Raw genomic sequence first — 3578 nt, 5'->3', positions numbered from 1 at the left:
ACGAGAGTTGAGATCGTAGATCTAGTTAATAGTCAACAAGTCAATTCTCGCAAAGGCCGATAGACTTGTTGATCAAATAGTTGAGCTTTACATAATCATGCATGCAACTCATTAAGCATCTATAGGATTATAATTCCAACTTTCCTCAATAAAAACCCTAAGTCTAGCTATTTCTTTTTTAAGCACCAAAACCCCAAAACTTGCTATTGAACAAATACTTGTTCAATATAAAACTGCAATTACTTTCAAAACTCTTAAAAACATCTTGCTTAACTAATCATATTAAAATCTCTAGGTTCCCTAGCTCCCTGTGAATTCGATCCCTAAGTACTACAACTCGACCTCTTATTTGAGAGAGTATAAATCACTCCTTAAGATAATTTGAGAGGTATCAATTTCTTGGTATCATCTTTTGGTAGTTTAATGGCGGACCTATTGGAATAGGTCCTGCCAGGGTTTAAGTAGTCTTGCAAAGGCAATTTCCATTCATGATCTCTTTTTGAGATCGAGTTAGTTTGAACAGGGATTGCAGTCCCCTGTTCATTCACAATTTGGTTATTTGTGTTGCTTAGTTGACCTTTAGGTTCTCCTAGGATTATTTCCTCATTAGCGTTATTGGTAAGAGAAAACTTACCTGCTTCCGGCGGGGTGTCGTCGATCGATGTTTGATGTGCGGTGTCGACCGATATTTATGTCGACTCGTCGCTCGATGCTCGGCCGAAATCCATGTCTTCCGTCTTGAAGTTCCTGTGTCAGAAGGAAATGAGAGAAAACTTTTTAGCAAATTTAGTAATATAATCTAGATTAAATTCTAAACTTAATCTAATGGTAATAAGAAAGAGTCCCCGGCAACGGCGCCAAATTTGATATCACTCAAATTACCCTAAGGAGTGAATTACTCTCTCAAATAAGAGGTTCGGAATGTAGTACTTAGGGATCGAATCCACAGAGACTCTAGGTTTACACAATAGATTATGGCCTTGAAATAAATCTAAATTAAATGGTTTGTAAGTTTTAAACCAGTAAATGGAGTGGTGAGCAAGTATATTGCTCGATTGATTTGTTTTGAGGTTGTTAACAGTTGGGGGAAATAGCTAGATTCAGGTATATTCTCAGGTATGATAAGTAAAACTTAATTTGGGTTTCAGGGGTTTATTGATATTAATCATTCTTGAATTCAAACTTAAGATATAATCAATCTGATTATCTAAGCTGGATCTCGGATTTCAACTCTCTTATGTTAATCACGAGAAAGTGTCGATCGATAATTCTTTATGAATATCGATCGATACATCTTTCAAAATATCGATCGACAGGGCTATCTCTGCGTCGATCGATACTTCTTCCAGAAATCTTTATGGATAGGTTTGATCTAAATTATCTAACTCACTAGACTAACTCTCGTCTGTATCTCGTTAGTTAGATCATGCTAGTTATTTTCAGGTATTGAGTCAAGCAATGGCTTGATCCCAATTAATCCTAAGATCTAAGTTTAAAGGGTGATCAATCCTAAACTTAGCTTTAAGCATAACTAGATGAAATAATTATATTTCTAAACAGCCTAATAATTATTGTTGTCAGTGATACATTTATCAACCTATTGAGAAACCTAAATCTAACAATAAGTATTACTCAGACATATTCATGGAACACATAGTTATGATGGTCTGAATAATACTTAAATAAAATGAGTAAATAGAGTAAGCAACAAAATGAATAGAAGCAAGGGAGTTCAAGATCTTCTCTGTTTTGCAGTGTTGATCTATCTCTCCAATTCTAAGCTCTCCCCTTTCAATGGTGGCTTCTTGCTTCCTCCAAACTAAGTCTAAAAAGGTCACCAGGCAAGTCTGCTTCTAAAATGATACAAAACTCTAATAAATAGCCTTACAGGCGGCCAGGGACTTAAAGTGTAACTATTGAAACTTTTGTGAAACTTTAATTCTTCTAACTTGTCATTAACTCTCGGGTGGCTTCGCCGTCGATCGATATGAAGAGCTCACTATTGATCGATATTCCTTGGTAACTATCGGTCGATATTCTGACAAATAATCGACCATCCAGCAAAGCTCAGAAAGTCTCCAAATAGCTCCAAATACATCATTTTCTTCCAGTTGGTACCGAACCTGTAGTTACTCTAAATAGACTCTATATAGTAACAATATATCTTAAAACACTCATAAACCATGGTTAAAAGTGGGTAAAATCAATGGTTTATCACCGTGCTTCCCGTGTCGATGAGAACTCTCGCGACCTCGAGGTCTCTTATCACGAGGCTGATCACGAGTGGATCGCAGTGGGGCTGATGGATCACGCCGGCCTCTTCTTCATCGAAAGTGATCACTCCTTTTGGGAAGTCACCAGGCGCGGACCAGGTTAGCGAATTTACGCTTGTCTCAGCCTTGCGCTCATAATCTTTGATGGCAGAGATGGTATCGCCGCAGTATTGCGATCCTCCGATGATCATATTGACTCTGCGGCGACTATTGTCATTTCCCTTCTCGTCCTGCCTTCTCCCGCGCTTTTCTCCCGAATGGTTCCCTTGGACAGAGTTCTCCGTTTGAGGGGCCTTATCGTTTCTTGGAGGGCGGTCTAAATCACGGATGAGGTCCTTTACGCTAGATACTTTGGCGAGTTCTCCCACGAGCAGCTTTGCGGCCAACCTGGCACCGAGAACTTTGCAGTTTCTAGTCGAGTGGCCATGGGCCTGGTGAAAGTCGCAGAAGGTGTTTTGGTCGTAATTCAGATTTCGGGTCCATGTATTACTCGTCGTCCGGCCTTGCTCTGGTCCGGAGCTGATGGCATAGTTATGCGCTCCCTGGGTCTCTTCCTCCCCTTGATGGACGTTTTTGTCGTTACGAGGGTTTCTCGTTTTAGGTTTCTGATCCGGCCCAGGATCCTTTGACGATGTTTTCGTCAGCCTCTGTTTTTCCGACAAGACTTTCGTCTCTTCTTCGATGATTATGTAGTCTGTGGCTTTATGGAGCGCGTCCTGAATCGTACGCGGCTTGTCCAAGGTTATCTACTTCCTGAATTTTGACTTGTACCAGAGCGTTTTACAGAGTGCGTCTACAGCTACTTTGTCGCTTATTCCGCTGACTCTGGCCATGACGATCTTGAATCGTTTTATGAAGTCGCGGAGAGGTTCGTCCTCTCCCTGGGACATGCTCCAGAGATCGACATCGGAGGTTTCCTGGTCTATGAACATAGAGTACTGCTTGAGGAATTCCGAGGCGAGTTGGCGAAAGCTTCCGATGGAATTTCGCTTCAGGCGAGAGAACCATTTGAGTGCTGCTCCTTGGAGGTTTTCGACGAAGAGGCGACATTCGTCGGCATCCCTTTCGCTTTCTCTGAATTTGGCTATCCCCATCGCGATCTGGAAAGCCTGCAGGTGTGCCCTTGATCTTTTCGGGATCCGAAACCCTAGTTCCGGTGATGCGGGTAGTAAAGGGCGTTTTTCGAGATTCGTCGAGCAGTAGGTCGATCTCGGGCGCGGTACTAGTAGCGTGGTAAATCTGAGATTTCACCGCTCTGACTTCTGCAGCGGTTTTCCTGAAATGATCGTGAAGATCGTCGATCTG

Source organism: Brassica oleracea, chromosome C9 (assembly GCF_000695525.1).
Source record: "Brassica oleracea var. oleracea cultivar TO1000 chromosome C9, BOL, whole genome shotgun sequence".
Classification (NCBI taxonomy): Eukaryota; Viridiplantae; Streptophyta; class Magnoliopsida; order Brassicales; family Brassicaceae; genus Brassica; species Brassica oleracea.
This window is presented reverse-complemented; position numbering follows the sequence as displayed.